The sequence below is a fragment of the Rhipicephalus microplus genome, chromosome 2 (genome assembly GCF_043290135.1).
Source record: "Rhipicephalus microplus isolate Deutch F79 chromosome 2, USDA_Rmic, whole genome shotgun sequence".
NCBI lineage: Eukaryota > Metazoa > Arthropoda > Arachnida > Ixodida > Ixodidae > Rhipicephalus > Rhipicephalus microplus.
Window position 1 is genome coordinate 9,154,016 of NC_134701.1, and position 17,564 is coordinate 9,171,579.

Sequence of the window (17,564 nt, forward strand, 5' to 3'; positions counted from 1 at the left end):
CAGCTGCGTCTCAAAGCGCAGGCGCTAGCTAAGGAGGTGGGCGCCGTTGATTTTGTTGGCGGGCCGTCCTGGTGCTCCAGATTTATGCGCCGCAAAGCGCTGGCGATGAGGGCCCGCACAAGCATGTGCCAGAATCTGCCAGCAGATTTCAAGGACAAGCTTGAAAGATTCCAGGCTTTCGTTAAGAAAGCCATTGAAGACGATGGCATCGGCAACAGCCATATAATAAACATGGACGAGGTGCCACTTACGTTTGACATTCCAATGGAAAGGAGTGTGGCACCGAAAGGTGACAAGTCTGTCATCATCAAAACTACCGGCCACGAAAAAGCGCACTTCACGGTTGTGCTGGCATGTTGCGCCGACGGGCAAACACTTCCGCCAATGATTATATTCAAACGGAAGATGATGCCGAAAGAGTCTTTCCCGCCTGGTGTCGTCATAGAAACGAACGTGAAAGGCTGGATGAACGAAGAGATGATGGGCAAGTGGCTTGAAAAATGCTTTTCTAAGCGACTGGACGGTTTCTTTCATGCGAAGAAGGGCCTCCTGGTATTGGATAGCATGCGGGCGCATATAACGGAGCTCACTTTGAAGCGCATCAAGGCAAAAAACTGCACCGCTGCGGTTATCCCAGGCGGGATGACAAAACTGCTTCAGCCGTTGGACATCTCGGTGAACCGCAGTTTCAAGGCTATTCTGCGGCGCCTGTGGGAGTCATGGATGTCCGACGGCGAGCATAGCTATACCGCAACTGGACGCATGAGGCGTGCGAGGTCGCAAAGTGGGTGCGCGAAGCCTGGTGTGCGGTGTCACAGGCCACCGTAACTGCGGGGTTCCGCAAGGCAGGCCTGCTAGCATCCTCAGCCCCTGGCCTCGACGACGACGACAGCAGCAGCAGCAGCGATTCCGAAGAGGAAACAGAGGAAGTCCCAGCGTCACTGCCGCCAGAGCTCGCTGAACTATTCCAAAGCGCGTCGGAGGACGAGGACTTTGAGGGCTTTGAGGAATAAAATGTTTTCCTGCAGTCGTGCGGAACGTTTCAGTGGGTGCGCATTATTTTTTCTCACAAATTCGGTGTAGTATAAGTTTTCTTACGGACTGGCGCTCAGAAACGTAAGTACGGCATTTTACAATGCTCGCTCAACTGCACGTTATGAAGTTTCTTTGCGGAAAGTGAGTGAATGTAGGTGCGTCTTATACACCGGTGCGTCTTATATATTAATTTTTGCATGAAAACTTGCGAAAACTGGGGGGTGCGTCTTATACAAAGGTGCGCCTTATACACCGGAAAATACGGTACTCGGGGCAGAAGATTGAGTGTGTGTGTGTGTACAATGGTGCGTGCGCGTGGCATTCCTGGCTGATGAGGCACGATGTTCCCATGGATGCATATGGTCACGATCATGCTTTGACAGGACAGCTGCCCATGGTACAAGCTTGCAGGGATGTTACATCTTGCAGATCATATACAGTAGACTCTCATTGAATGGAACCTGAAGGGACCGGGAAAATGTGTTTCATTTAACAGGAGTTCTGTTTACTGAGAGGTGAAGTGGGTTGCAGCATTCCAGTATGAAACCAATCATAACAGAGAAAGTTGTTCCATTCAAGCAGCAGTTCAGTTTTACAGATTTCCATTTACTGAGAGTCTACTGTATGCTAGAAAAGACAGAAAATCAGGCATGAAGGCAACCATAGTACAAGTGCAACATCTTTCTCACCAGGTTACGGAAGAAGCCGATCAAGTCGGCAAGCCACTCGGTCCTGTTTTTCAACTACTTCAACAGTCTTCTTTTTTTTTTTCAACTATTCCACCTGCAGGTGTATTTTGCCAAAACAGTTGAGCAATTTCTTCCCTAAGTTGCTGTCCTGGTAAAGGAGTTCTGCCGCCTTGTGATCGACGCCCACAGGATTAGCAATGGATGTGTCTTCTCTGGAGAGCTGTAACAGACGCCCTGACGGCAGCTCAATGGCAGCATGGTGTTTTATGCGCAATTTCTGGTTGCTTCCCACTGCCTAGAGTGACTCCTCTAGATGGCTCATCAGGCTTGCCAATTACCATTCGTTATGCCTGCTGATTCAGAGTTGCCTATCTCTATCACGTATTCTACATATTTATTATATAGGGACATGGCACAAGAGCACTAAACACATTCTTTGACCACTATAACAAGTTTCACTCTAGTATTAAATTCAGTATTGATGTTCTTCCAGTGAAATTAACTTCCTAGACAAGATGGCATCCATTGAAAGGAGAAAATGAGAGATGACGTTTAATTTGATGACGCCAAGAAATGCGGGAATGAAGAACGCTGGAATTCCTACAAGCTCGCGTCTAAAAATTATGTAACAGCACTTAAAAAGGCCAAAAGTTATTACTTACAAAACGTGTTACCATCCATGCTAACGAACGATATTAAAAAATTCTGGCGCACAATAAACCCTAAACCCGACGACGCAATCACCCTAGAAGATGCTAGCAGAAATCAAATTCCTTTTGACTTATGTGCAAACATTTTAAACGATGTTTTTTCCTCTCACTTTTCCCTTGATGCAAATGATGTTTTACCTAACGCAGAACCCTTTCCCCATCCCACTATGCCTCCAATATGTATTGATTGCAGTGGTGTTGAAGCGATAATTAGGTCCTTAAGATTGTCTTCCGCTCCTGGTTGTGACCAAATTGACCCGAAATTCTTAAAGAGTACGTGTACTTCTTCATCGGTCATACTAACAATGATCTTTCAGCAGTCACTCAACCAAGGTTGCTTGCCCGCTGAATGGAAGATCGGGAAGGTGACTCCATTTCACAAAGCTGGTAACCGCCATTCTCCACTTAATTACTGACCTATATCACTTACCAGTATACCGTGCAAAATATTGGAACACATCTTATTTTCGAACCTTGTAAAACTCCTCGAATCTAATTCATTCTTTACCCTAGCACACATGGTTTCCGAAAAACATACTCCTGCGAGACCCAACTGACATCTTTCACACATAAACTGAACGTTATACTGGATCACTCTTCTCAGGCTGACTGCATATTTTTGGATTTTTCTAAAGCGTACGACAAGGTTTCCCACAGTTTATTAATGCACAAATTACATCAACTAAACCCTGACAGGAAATTACTAACTTGGATTGAATTCTTTCTTAACAATCGTTCTCAGTATGTTGCTGCTAACGCGGTGAATAGCCGCCACACCGCTGTTCAATCTGGAGTACCGCAAGGGTCAGTGCTTGGTCCTCTTCTTTTTCTTATTTATGTTAACGACTTACCTACGTGTCTTTACTCTCATGTGCACCTATTTGCTGATGACTGTGTAATATTCCGTGAATTAAGCTCCGATGCCGACGTAACTGCTCTTCAAACTGACCTTACTGCTGTTTCAATTTGGTGTCAAAAATGGTTAATGCAACTCAACGTCAACAAGTGCGAGGTTATGAGAGTGTCTAGAACAACTAATTCACCTCCTACCAACTCTCTCAATGATCTTGCATTGGATACCGTTTCTAGCTATAAATATCTAGGCTTACACATAACCAGCCCTTTAAATTGGGCAATCAACACTGAACACATGAGAGATGACAGAGAGATAAATAAAATAAATAAATAAAACACATAATTGGAAAAGCAAACAGAATGCTTGGGTACCTACGTCGCAACTTTGCTAAAGCTCCTTTTTCCTTAAAACTCGCCCTCTACAAAACATTGGTTCACCCTAAATTAGAATATGCTGCCTCGATTTGGGATCCTGTACCTGCCAATCTATTACACTCAGTCGAAACGGTTCAAAATAATTCTACCCGCTTTATTTTTTCCAACTATAACCGCACCGCAAGCATATCGGCAATGAAATCTAGCTTGAACCTACCATCTTTAGCATCTCGCCGTCAGTTTCTTCGTTTGTGTCTTTTTCACAAAATATATCACCATCCCCAATTACATAATGAACTTATTTCACTACCAGATTATGTATCACCTCGTCTAGATCATCGTCACAAGGTCGGAGTTCCATTATGCAGAACAAATGGCTGCCACACATCATTCCTACCACGCACGAGCATCGAATGGAATCACCTTCCCCCATCAATAGCAACTATCCAAGATCATGAATTGTTTAAAAACGCCATTAGCTAAGACTGTGTGAGTAGGAGCCGCACCACTGTAATAACTGCATATCCATTGCTGCATTTCAGTATTCCTTTTTTTCTTTTTTTTTTCTTTTTGTGCTAATACCACTCCCTTCTGTAATACCTCCCGGTCCTGAGGGTACCAATACATGAAATGAATTATTTTTGTAATAGTTTTTGCAGTGTTATTCGTATAAGTTTACTTGATATTATTCATGCATGATTGTCTGCCATTCTTGCTGCTTTGCCAACGTGTGAACGGAATTGGGACCTCGCCAAGCTCTTAAACTTTTAGTCCTGTACTCCTCCTAATCAAAAGGAAATAAAATGATTGATTGATACACATCACATAAAATACAGCTTTACTGTTACTAGTTGAAATGTTGAAGATCGATAGTTCATTGTCACAAGTGGTACGTTGGCAAAACAGGACAAGCTGTTAATGTTAGATTGAATAGGCATCGCATGGACACAGGGAAAAAATAACCAAAAGCACTGGCACAACATTTTATTGTAGCAGTTCACGACTTCAACTGTATACCTCAAACTTTACATCCTACAAACTACCAGTCCCCAAGATATAGAAACTGTGCAGTCACACCATATTAAAAAGTTTAATACACTCTGACAACCATCATTCAAAGACACCTGTACAACCCCCCCCCCCTTTTCATGGAATAGCCTCTTTCCTATTGTGTCGTGCAACCTCGGGTGTCATTTCAATTCACCAGTGTATTCACGATGCCTGTCTATGCCACTGGATGGAGCGAGGTGTCCAATGATGTCCGTTTTCTGTAGCCAAACTGTGTGGCCACACAAGTCATGCGACTCATGAAATGCTTGCCAATAACCCCTTTTTCCCCTCCTTTAAAAATGTGGTAAAATAAATGTTGGACAACATTCTCTAGTATCGCCAGAGTTTCGTCTGCGTTTTGCCACCACTCTACACACTGTCGTGTTGCCAGGCCTCTCCATAGGCCTGCCACAGGTCACACCATACTACCTGGCAATAAAAACAGTTATGACCAACTCAATTCATCACTGTAGTCTGTCATCGTCTCCTTGTACCCCTTCCCCACTTTTTTGCAGTTGCCCTCTCCTCCTGCTTAGCTTGGATTGCAGGAGAGGGAATGAAGCGTACACACATAAGTGCTAAGGGAATCTGTTACAGCACCCACACTTTGTCAACCATTTTGTTATTACAGAGCGTGGGCAACACGGATATTTGGGCAAATTGGTTTCAATTCATTAACAAGAGGACAAAGAAACATCAAGACAAACAGTGATCCTATTTGGTCGGTTGTGAAAGGCTAACCACTTTTATATGGAAGACACTTCACTGCAGTCACTGGCCACGTGCCATGCTGTCTGACACTTTTGAAAAACGTATTCGGACAGTTCGGTCAATGAGCTGCGCATGCAAACATTTCCGTACTCACTTATATATTCTATCTGTAGATTGCTTACTCGAACACCGTCAATAACCTTGATGATGCTGATGAAGAACACGACGCATTCTATTATGTCTGTATTTGACTTGATTTATGAAGTGAAAGAATAACATGGTTTCTTAATGCCAAAAATTATTAATCACACAAACCATCATTGAATGAAGACTGTGGTGACACTGTGCTCCATCAGTGCACTCCATACCACTGCTTTTTCAGACTTGAAGAGCCTGACTGTGTTACTGCTATGCCTGGACACTTGCTTAGAAGCAACCTCACCGAGCTTCCCTATGTCCTCAGCTGAACATACTAGGTGCCGATGAGCAGTGCATGTGCTAGACTGTCTGCAATAGCTCCAGCTTGAGTTGCCTAGATAGGAACCATGTTCCTTGAAGGCATCTGTGTGGTTAATCTAAGGCACGTTCATCTTAGCACTGGGGCTCTGTCCCGATATACACCGGGATCTATGGTGACAGCGTCGCTGCACAGCTGATGTGCCTTGAGTTAGTGAGTGTGCTGTCGGTGCGTGAACAGACACTAGACTGGAGCGTGTTTTATATGTTTCTGCATGTGCAACGTGCCTGTCAGTTCCATCCTGCGTCCACATTGAAGCCTCTATCTTTTGGAGAAATTTTTCTTGTGTGTAAAAGGCACAAGCCCACATCATTACCACAATCACAGACTGAATTCTCTTCACAATATTGTATATATGATGTAATTTAACAATAAAAATCTGATCAAAATAAGCACTTTATGTTTTTATGTTGCATGGCTTGGCCATTTTGTCATTCCCATAACACACAGGACCAGTTTGAGCATGACAATCTCGTGCAACTTTCAGAATACATGTACTGCAGTCAGAGACTGCATGAAAGATCACTGAGCGCCATCTTCTTCCATATCTTGTGCATCTCTGATGCCTAATAGCAATAATTTCTAAAAAGGTGACAAGTGTTTTAAAGTGGGCTTGCTATTTCCATCAGATTATAATTGACTGAGGGTTGCAGCTCATTACATGTTTGCCTTTGGCATGGAGAATAAATACTTGTGATACTTTTGCTGTTCCTTTGTCTAAACCAGTTGATCTAATTTGTGTAATAGCTCACTCGCATTACAAAATAAAGTACCGAGACATCTGAAGCCTTTGTTATAATTTCTCACGTTTCATACAACACTTTGTAATGTGGCTTTCCCCATCTCGCACATCGTGTAGAACTTCGCATTTTCACCGAGAAAAAAGTTACTAGCACGCTTGGTAATTAATTCATAACGCCACCGAATTCGGTACATTTTGAAACACCACTTACCCCCAGCCCTTTTTAACTAGCTCAAATGATACGAGCGACAGTATTCACAGCAGCGCAAGCACCATTACTGCGGACTCTTTTTTTTTTTTGCTATGTGTGAACAGCATGTCTTTGCATAAGTTTGTGTGTGTGTGTGTTTGTGATCATGCTGCTCGACCAATAGGCGCCAAAAACTGCGGGAACTAATACAGCGCACCCATCAGAAAGCTTCCCTGATGCTGTTGCGAGTGAAATATGGTCAACTGGTACAAGATGCAACTTACGAAAGCACCTGCACGAGTTCCTTGAGAAAACAGCTACTACTGAACTGCAAACACATCAAGGTAACATGTTACGCAGTACCAAAATCGGGTTTTTCATCTAGTACTGCAACAGACAGTAGTAGCCGCACTTATTTCAAACACATTATTGATGAGAATTAATCGTGCTTTCCTGAAGGAATCAGTTAGCAGCGCTATTTTTAGGTAACGCAACAGGGTCAGCCAACACGTTTTTAATGGTCAATTCAATTTTTGTGGAAAAGCGTTCCGATTTTTTTGGCACCCCTAGTAGCTTTCGTGTGGCACAAGACTGACGTATATCGTGTAACTTGTTTTATCAGAAGCGGAGTTAATTCTGCACATTAAATACGTCTGCAGCGTGCCCGAGGATTCTGCAGTCTGCCGCCTTTGTCATTATTCGAGAAACAGGGCAGTAGTTGGTTACTGGTAGCAAAACAAGCACAAACCTGTACTCCTGGTTTCGTGACTGGTTGGGGCTCTCTCCATGTTCCAAAATCAGCTTGTACAAATACTTGTTTATTTTCACACTCATGCTAAACATTACCTGGTTATCAGAAGCGTATTTCTGCACCATAAATCACGAAATGACTGCAAATTTGTATGTGCAAACGCCACATGAGTCATCCGCGAGAGTACGCAGATGCCGTATTTACATACTGCCATCATTTTCAGCACTTTAAATGCTTTTATTTTCAGACTTTCAAACTTTTACCTGCTAACGTTCACAATAATCTTTAAAATTATAACTCTTATTTTATTACTTATTACTATTCATAACTTTGTGTGGCATTTCAAAAATGTATACGCAACATAAAAAATTTTTTTTTACATTTACACAAGCTTTGCACACAAAATCCGAGTCAAGATAAACCAACACACAAGCAACATGGGCGCCCTGAAACGGTGCGTTCGCAGTGCGTGGTTGCTTGTTTTACAGACCTCCGTGTTTCGTAATGTCTCTGCCATTGACAACTTGTGTTTTTTTGCTCTGCCACGACTAACGACGAAAAGGCTCTAGCATTGATAAAGACGTCCTGCGAAATAGCGGCTCAATCAGGTTACTGTAGTCAGATCGTCTGCAGCTCAGTGGAGTATGTCTTCAGCCACTTTCACTGTCACTGCCCTGAGTATATTTTATGCATGCATTTTGGTTCTGCCTTAACATTTTTCTTCTAGCTGCTTTGATGCTGCCATGTTTTTTTTTTCTTTTTGATGCTGCTTCGCCATTTTTGCATTGTGGTTATGTAACTCTCTTTTTGTTATTGACCAACGTTGTTAGTTCAACAAATTTTATTTTATGCATTCATTTTGTCAACTTCATGTGTTGCCCCTATTAAGCTTTTTCTAGTTGGGAAGAATTTAGTTCGCTTCTTACATCTGTGCACCATTGCTGCTACAGAAACCATTTCATTTCGTTCGTTCTCTCTATGTCGTTATAATTTCCGTTTTCTAGTACATCGTCCTATTTTTTAAGGGCTATCCTGGATTCACGCTAGTTGATCTCGGCAAATATTTCTTGCCCTAATTTTACCTAAGTGGGCCAGTTTCTTAATGGTTATAACTAATAACTTTTATCTTAGTCGGCATGGCTTCAGAAAAGGTTACTCATGTTACACTGAGTTATTTAGGTTCATGACTAATATTCACTGTAATCTAGACACAAACGATAGAACCAATTTCCCCTTCTTTGATTTCGCTGTGCGTTCAATACTCAAACTAATTACCATTTGATTTCTACATTGTCTGTCCTTTGTATTCCTTCATTACCACCATCTTGGCTACAAAAACTTTCATTCTTGGTGGTCAGCTACATCTCGTCTAATGTTTTCGACATCACCTGCAGTGTTGCCCAAGGCAGTGTGCTAAGTCGGTTACTCTTTCTAATATACATTAAAGGGGCCCTGCAACACTTTTGAAATGGATGTCACTGTTGGCTCATGATGCCTCACAAATCACATACCGAAATATTTTTTTTTACTATGCCGATTACAAGCGGAGTTCGAGGAATTTGCTGAATACTTCAAGCGCTTTCTCTTTTCGTAAAAGCGAGTGCACTGAAGGCAACTTGGGTAGGGACACAAGGGGGCAAAAAGATGCACCCTTTTGTCAGCGCACGTCATGACCTTGAGCACTTTCCTTTTTTTTCTTAGAATGCATGGCTACTTTCAGGGTGAGCACAAGCGCTGGCACATGGCAGCAGTTGCAGTGGCCACAGTATTTGCATAGCCTATGATGCTCAAATCAGTCAATGGCTGTGGACTCGGGTATGACACAGTAATCCAGGTATAAGGCATCACCTGTAGAGAGACGGGGGAGCAATTGCTGGCCGACTTTGAAAATTAATTGTGAATTTTAGACTGCATGCTGCACTCTAATGTTTGGCTCATGTGCTTTCGGGAGCTGCGACTACCAATCAGCAGCGTTTTCTGACAATGCTAAAAAAGAAAGTGTTGCAGGGCCCCTTTAAGGACTTACCCGCTGACCTTTCATCCTTGATTTAGTTACATGACAACACGTCTATCACCTATTGCAGTATTAATTTATGGGCTAGTTTTTCTTTTTCTTTTTTTGATGATCATTTCATTTCTCAAATGACCTTAACTTGATGTTCAGGTAGAGTGCAACTCGGCAGAACTCACTTATTGTACGATTAACAATACCATTATTTCAGCTGCCCCTTTATACAAATAAATATCTTTGTGTTTACCTTTCATCAGATTTATCCTATACTACGGCGTGTAGCAGCTATCTCAGCAAAAGCTCAATCTGCAGGTTACCTCCACAGAAACTTGTGCAATGCATCTTCTAATGTATATGCATTATCATATCTTATCTTTACCCACATTTAGAGTAAGCTTCATCTAGATGGTCACCATAACGAGATTATCTAGTCCATATGTTGGAAGCCATTACAAATAGGGCAGGCAGATTCACCTAAAATAAAACATGACACCATAGAGTTTCCTAAATATACACTAGAGAGAACTCTGGCGATAGTGTCTATGGCAACTACCATGCATGGCAAATCAGCGAGCAAGGAATGGTGCATAGTACACGGATTCGTCCAATCTTCATACATCTGGATTTGTGTGTATTCGTGTGGCTTGGAGCTGTTTTCTCACAAAACGAAAATCAGCAAATATTCAGTGATGGCACTTCACCACGTTATTCTTCTAGGCTTACCATTTCAAATCAGGTCATGAAGTTCAAAAAAGTTTCTTTTCTTTGAAACAAAACCGAAAACAGCAATAAATGAAGCCACAAGTGGGGTTCGCCACCCGCAAGTACGAAGAGTAGGCAAATCTGTGTACTACCCATCATTCCCAGGGTCGCTGAACGATCACTGTGCCAAAGTCCCCTCTAGTTAATTTTAGTAAACTATGCATGACATGGCCCAGCCACATCACTGCTCTTATGTGTCTCTTTCACTGGTAGAGTATTGTGATGAATTTTAGTACTGCTTTATCCTCCTGTGTACACGTCTTGGCACATTCACAGCACAATTAGTTTCATGTGCACTCATGGTTACACGCAGGCATTTAAGTTGTCATTACAACCTAGGCACTTGCATATTCGAATCAGTCTTTTGTATCACATTGCATCTAACTGTAATTATAAAATTTTTACTAGACTTTCAGTGATAATCTGATTCGTTACATGTTGGTATTGTGTAACATTATTGCCCCTTGCCATTTGTAGTTTTTGTTTTACTGTTTTTTCCTTGTATTTTTTATCTGTCTTTCAATTACTGATGTCCTCCTATCGGCGTGTAAGGTATTTTGAATGAATAAATCAACTGGCTCTTGGTCTTCTCACATTGAGGGCTACCCTCACCAGCCTATGATAATTACATTCTACCTTGCCCCTAACTTCTCTCATGTGCATTGCCTGGGTCCCAGGATTATATAAAATCTAACACTCTGTTTCTCTGTGAGGACTTTCCATATCCTCTTCCTGTTTATTTAATTTCAGAAAAAGGTGTTCATTATGTGGAGTTCATTTCATTCTTCTAACATGTGTATTATTTAAGGGTGTGTGAATATTCATGTTTAGAATTATAATTGAGTGTTTTGGTTCAACTTTCAAATACAGGAAAATATCTAAAGTGTCTAAACACAGCCTCATTGCGCAACTCTGTTAGGGTGGTGTCCAAAAAACTAATGCGAAAGTCATTACAGTAGGCTTTAAAACTCTCACTGATACCCTGGTTTTAAAGCCAGCACATATTTCCTTTGAGATTATGCCATTCCTGCATGTCGTGACTCCAGCAAAAAAAGGCAGGGAATGTAATGGAAGACTGTTGTATTGCAAGCAAAAAAAAAGTCAGATCTAGTCAAGAAACTAAAAATTACTGCACTGAGCTTGTGAACAAAAAAAAGGTTTGAAATACTGGAAAGAGTTTTGAACTGCACTTTATACAGGTATTACAAAAATTGCTTTCTGATACGTTCTCATCTACTGAGGTGGCCAGCGACCGCAGGTTTTTTGGCTGCTGGAAACATCATGAGATCACGACGAGAGCCTGAAGACTTGTAATGAGGCATGACTTTTGTTTCTTCATGACAATGTGTTCGACAGCAGTTTCTCACCATGCTGTGTGCTCGAGGACATGAGCAAATTTGATTTTCTTAGTTATTTCTTTTTATTGTCAATAAAACCTTTAGTATTCTATTTGATATTTTTTGCCGCTATATGGCACTACTTGATCCAAGATAAAGTTCTAGTTTCAACCCTAAAGTTAATATTGTAGCTCATCATCTCACCTTTCTGTTTCCTATCTTCACACAGAAGTGTTTCATGACTATGGTGCACTGAGTATAGTTCTCTTGCATTGCATATTCAATATACTTGCCTATTACTGCTTCTTCACAGTAAAGGGCAAACAGAGGAGCGAACGCCTGCACCACTTTAAGTTTATATCTTATTTAGCTGGATGACTAGGATTGCTGGCCCTTCACAGACAATATGCAATTCTTGAATGTTTCCGGCAATGTTTTTGTGAACTAGAAGCCCTATGCCGCACTCTTTTATCGAAAAGCCCTCTGTAGCAGTGTGCCCATTAGTGCTGTATGTGCCTTTCCAGTTCTAATATCTCTAAGGTCAATTATATTCCACTCGAAGTTTTCCAAATCTTGAAATAACTCTGCTAATCTAACTGCACTTGAGAAGGTACTTGTGTTCAACATTGTGCAGGACAGATAACCACAGGTCAGTTAGAGCTACAGTATAGATACCAAGAGATGAATGCCATAGGCAAGGATGGCAGTGGATCGATAAAGTCACAAAATTTGAAAGTTCACTCACATAAAGTGAAACCAGATCCCACAGAATAGGGTTAGTTGCATATTATTGGCAGAAGCCTTTGACCTAGCGTGCACATAAAATAATAACTCAAAAATTATGAATGGTGATGATTTGCTGGTATCAAAAGCTAATATGGAGGGATACAACAGGATGTATGAATTGTGTTAAAAAAAAATGCCAGGCCTGCGCAGAAGACGGAGCACAGTCACAGCAAAAACTAAAAGAGCGGCCTTTCAAAGCCTTTCAAAACACTCATTGGGTAACTACTGCAAGCAAAGATGCATGATACCCACTAGGGTACTAATAATAAAATTTCTTGGGTAGTAAGTCGACATTCACTATGCTATTTTTCGTCATTTTTCTGAGAAGCGTGTATCTGCTAAACACTTGCAAAGAATTTTGAGCCAATTGTTCATGCAGTGGCTGAGTACGATGAGGAATAATAGCTGAAGTGGGTCTGTGCCACAGTTAATAGGGGCACAAGAACAAACTTTTGTAATTGGTTGTAGTATTGGATGACCCCCTCGTTACACTATTCGCATTGTGCGGCGACTGGTTGTTCTTTTGCTGTTTTAAAACGCTTTGTAAGTCGTAATAACGGGATTGCTTTTCCGACATTAAGCCTTCCTAAGGCAAGTTTGCCAACAAGTCCTAAGCACCGGTGTGGCTCAGTGGTGGAATACTGGCCTGGCACCCAGCGGACCCAGGTTCGAGCCCTACTGTGTCATTGGTGGTAGGTTTAATTTCGAGCGATGTGGTTAAGGACACCGATGGCAGTGGCGGACAACTGCACGTGACCCGAGTTGTGATGACATAACAGCTTTCGCTGTAAAAAGTATTGAACTTTTCTGATAGCTCGCCAACTACCAGAAGGAGCGGGCTGCAGCTACTAATTCCACATAGTGGCAAGTTTCAACCAGAACTGTCATTAGCCCTGTTTCACTCTGACCTTTGGTTTGCACGCTACAGCCGCTAAAGTGAGCACATTTGTCACGTGGCGTTGAGTAACAGACTCCGTGAAAACGATGACGAAGAGGAAGGGTAGAAAGTTTTAGCGGAGATGGACTAGATTTTCTTTGAATTAGTGCCCAAATGGCAAAGAGCTGGAAGAATGATGTGTGTGTGTGTGAAGTACAGCTAAAATTTGGGAAAACGTTCACATAAAGATTTAATTGCTTCATGAAGCATACGGGGAGCATTATAGAAGTTGTACTCAGTGCTATGAGTGGTTCAAGCATTCTGATAATGACATAATGTAGATCGATAACAATGTCAAGCCTGGACGACATTGTACATAAACAGATAATAACCACGTTAAGAGTTCGTGCAGTGATTTGAGGATATCTCTATTGACTGTTGGAGAAATTGCTGACGAAGTGGGTGTTAGAATAGGTTAATGTCATGAAATTTCACTTTATTTTCTTTATTCCAAACATAAACTACATTGACAGATGCCATTTCCAAACAATACAGAAGGTCCTGGACAATACAAGAAGATACTTCCAGGCCATTAGTGCGTTCCAGGAAGCTTACCAAAAATGGAAGAAATGATTGCGACACTGTATTGCCAGTAGAGGGGAGTAGTTTGAGGGAAGCAATGCTTCAAATGTTGTACCACAAGCAGTGAAAGTGTGAAAAACATTATTTTTTAACACATTTCGTATATGTATGCAACTTGTGGGAGTCGTTTCAAGTTTCATGAGTGCTCGTACACATGTGGGGATAAACAAAATGGCAGCTACCTTGGGTCAGAAAAACGAGTTGAAATTTCCCAATTTTCTGACGCACTTGGTCCAAAAAAATGTGACTGTGGCAAGAAGTTACAAGGGTGTAGCAAAATATGTGGTACTTGAAATAATACATATGTTAATCTTGATAATTATGCTCCTTAGATGATTGGAACCAAGCCACCCAGGGGAATTGGCCAAGACTCGGGCAGATGATTTGATCTTGAGTACCTGGATTCATACTAGAAATTATGGCATCTGGTAGAATGAACAGTTATTCTTAATTATTAAATTGTCCACTTTTATTAGTCATCAAGAAACAGAAAAATGCATGCAATAAATCTGTGTTTTGCAACGTAAGAAATACGTTCTACGTAATGATTTTAAGGAGAAGCGAGGTACAATACACACTGAAGAGGCATTATATGCACTTTGTTGATGCTCTAGCTGATGACAAAATTATGGCTGAGCCATTTATAATGGTTGGGCAGCTTTAATCCCCCACTTGTTAAGTAACTTGCCATGTATGGCACCTTGTTGTCTTATTCCTCTAGCACACTATATAACCTGTGTTGATGTGGTTCCTTACCTTATACGACACCTGATTTGGATATTTTTGAAAAGTAGCTTCAAGCACAAGCATGGCCCTGTAGTAAAACACTTGACTGCCACGTGGATTGCCCAGATTAAAATCCCACACAATCTTAAACATTTCTTTCCTTATTGTGCATGCCAGCGGTAGACAGCTATGCAAAAACTATCAGCTGTTATCATACTCTCATAACTTTTCCTTTAAAATCATGAGCAATTTATAAAGCATGAAATTCAAGTGATCGACGTAGGGATGTTTCCACAGAAATGTGTATATTCCTGTCAAAGAGTGCCAGTATGGGATTCCCAAATGATAGCAGCACAATAGCATGCCAAGTTGCCGCATTATTTCATGGTTAATTTTTTAAAGGATGTAATATGAATCTTGTAAACACTTTTGATGGCTTTGTGCTTTGTTTTCTTCATTTGTTGTCAATAGTACCATTATTAATGCAATATTGGAAGTGCTAGTTGCATTCCCTCCTCACAAATTTGTAACTTGTTAGGTAGAAGCTTTTGAGGGTTTTGATTGTTTGTTATGAGTACTGTCAACTATCAAAAATATGCACAGTTGTGATTGTTACTACCCTGTTATATAAATCCATGACTTGAAACAATGCACAAAGCAAGGTAGTGCTAAGAAGTTGGAGCTCATTAGCATAAAGTGCCCTCCTTCGTGGAGCATATTAGGCCGACCCAAACGAGAGGGATGATACTGCAGGTGACAAGAAAAGACATTAATGCCAGTACAAGATCTGATGCACTCTACATCTAAATGAAGCGCATACACATGCAGCGAGTGCTTTGATAAATCTTGTGCTACATTATTTCAAGTGTTCTGAAATGGGAATTGTGGTTCACTATGCATATACTATGATTTGTGAGGATGGTGATTTGGGCTAGTTGGCATGGTAGCATGACAATTGATGGTAGTGCAAACAAAGGACATCAACAAAAGAAGCCACATTCAAGACATCACAGTGCTATGCGTTGTCTTAAATATGCCTTCTATTACTGATGTCTTTTGTCTGCAATGATGAGAAAACACTAACAATGAACAGGCTAGTGTAGTGAAAGATATAGCAATTGCAACGAGCAAGGTTGCGTAAAAACACAGGTTATTATTCCAGAAACGTTAGCCGCAACAAGCTGGTACAGGCAGGAACCCGGCAAGCACGAGCCACACACGGATGTCAACGTCTTCTTTCACGCTGGCACAGAGCTGGCGCCACTATGCTTCGGTACAATTACTCCCCGCGCAGAAAGGAGCCAACCTGGCGACCTAGGGAAAGGACACGACAAGGGGGTCATAGCACGGTTTGAGGCGTGATACGTGTACTGTTTCACGCCCACGGCAGCGTTGGTCCGAGGGTGGATCAATGGGCTCAACTTCATAGTTGACACGAGATGTTTGCTGCACCACACGGTAGGGGCCATGGTATTTCGACGAAAGCTTCGGGGAAAGACCGGGAGGGGTAGACGGGACCCAGAGCCAAACCAGCATTCCTGGGTTATAGTGTACAGTAGACGCAGAGGAATCGTGGTCAGTTTTCTGGCGCCATTGGTCTTGTGCGGTAAATGAGCGAGCGAGTTGACGACACTCTTCGGCATAAGCAGCTGCTTCGGAAACAGGCGTCGCTTCGGAAACATCAGGCCTGTAAGGGAGAATGGTGTCCATGGAGCATGATGGCTCACGTCCGTACAGAAGGAAGAAAGGAGAAAAGCCAGTGGTTGTTTGTGGCGCAGAGTTGTACGCGTACGTGACAAAAGGGAGCACTTGGTCCCAATTAGTGTGGTCGTCAGAGGCGTACATGGCAAGCATATCTCCAAGGGTACGGTTAAAGCGTTCTGTCATGCCATTGGTTTGCGGATGGTATGCCGAGGATTTCCTATGGACAGTGCGACATGCCTTGAGTAGCTCGTCGACGGCGTTCGAGAGAAACACGCGTCCACGGTCACTGAGTAATTCACGAGGTGCACCGTGTCGCAAAATGAGATGGTAATTGTACCGAAGCATAGTGGCGCCAGCTCTTGCCTCAGGAACTGCGACTGTCAGTTTTCCTCCTGGGCGTGGTTGGAACGGCGAAGCATGGGGGAAGGAGACCGAAGACGGGGTGAAGGAGATCGACGTCGGCTGAAGTCTGGTCGACGTGAGCGGGGGTCATGCGAATCAGGTGTCACATGCGATTCTGATGGCCGAGGTATGTTGCCGGAATGCTGCACATCATTAAAATAGAATCCACGGCGACGACAGTATCGCGCGACATGTCCTGGAATACCACAGTTGTAGCAGATGGGCTGGTTATCCGGAGTACGCCAAGAGTTGGCAGGTGCTCGAGGTGGTGGAATGGGCCGATTTACCGGATAAACTGAAACTGGTGACCTGTAGTAGTTGGTGGCTGGACTGTATGAAGGGAGCGGCGGTTGGGCAGAAGGTCGGCGGACGGCTTCTGCATAAGTCAGCGGTGCAGCCACTGATATTGGGGATGTGGGCGAAGGGAGAGCCTCGGCAACTTGCGTCTGAATAGCACGGCGAAGTGAGTGGTCCAGTGTTGTGGGGGTCTCGTTGATGGTGGCAACAAGAGAGAGCTGTCGAGCAACCTCCTCCCGGATGTACTGTTGAATTTGAGGCATTAACACGCTGTAGTCGGGGCCACTGCTTTTGCACTCCAAGGCCGAAATATCAGCTGTCTGCGTATTAGCGCGACGTGTAGAAACTCGTTGCTTGCACAGCTCATCGAAACTTTGACATAACTGAATCAAGGC